We start from the raw sequence: 1,166 nt of genomic DNA on the forward strand, positions 1-1,166 counted from the left end.
AGGTTCATTAAGATGATTCCAGTCTTGTTAGCAGAGATTTATTTCCCCAGATTTATTTTCTAGGAGTTAGGGACACAGCAGTCAATCAAACGGACAAATGAGACAGATACAGCAGTGCACACCTGTACCCCCGTGACTAGGGAGGCTGAGGTAGGAGGTTCACTTGAGCCCAAGAGCTCTAGGTCAGCCTGGGCCACATAATGAGACCCATCTCAAAAAAAAAAAAAAAATGAAAACGAAACAAAAAATCAAAACAGTCAAATATTCCTGCTTTAGGGGATCTGATAATGAACACAACAAATTAAGCAAATTATGCACATGTCATGTGGGGTAGGATAGAGAAAAATAAAACAGGGGAAGGAGGGTGAAGAAAAGGGTACAATTTTAAATAAAATATCTAGAACAGGTATATCCCTGAGAAGAGGCCTTTGAATAGAGACCCCAAATTGATGAAAAAGTGAGCCATACTGAAATCTGGAAGGGGAGAGTATCCATTGGTGGGTGCAGCAGGTGCAAAGGCCCTGGGGTCGGTATGGACCTGGTATGTTCAGGGATAGAAAGGAGGGGTGAGAGGGAGAAGGCTAGGAGCCTAAGACCTGAGAGGTGATGACAGCTTAGAGGTTGTAGCTGAGCTGGAAGGAGGGCTTACAGCCGAGATTCGAGATTCGAACAGGCTCCCCAGGGCTGTCATGTGTGAGGAAGGGGCTGTCTGTCCTCAGTGACGGAGCGTCCCTTCTCCTGGGAACTTGGTGGGGTTGAGCCCTGCCTCCCCCTTCCCCAGTGGAGGTTGCAGGGAGCTGGTCACTGTCTCCACTGGGGTCCAGGCAAAGGTTGACTTGAACTCATGGGGCCCCAACTTGGAGAAGCACCTGAGCCCCCAAACCTGGGCTCCTGACTGCCAAATGCAAGGAGGGTGCCGGGGGCACCCAGATGCGTGCCGGGGGTGGCTGCCCTACCCTGTGGTGTGGAGCCTGCATCCCTTTCAGAGCTGCCTTCAGAAACTTGGGGTTTTTAATTTGGAAACAGTCGGTGGCCCGCTTTTCCCGCGGTGGGAACCCCCAAGGATATGCATGGAACATAAACCCAAATTGTTCAAAAGCAAAAGGATGAAAATCCTTTCTCAAGCTCCCACTGGTGTCCCCAGCTGGTGCTGGGGGTGGGGGTGG

The sequence above is a fragment of the Marmota marmota genome, unplaced genomic scaffold, assembly GCF_001458135.2.
Source record: "Marmota marmota marmota unplaced genomic scaffold, marMar, whole genome shotgun sequence".
In the NCBI taxonomy this organism is placed as follows: Eukaryota; Metazoa; Chordata; class Mammalia; order Rodentia; family Sciuridae; genus Marmota; species Marmota marmota.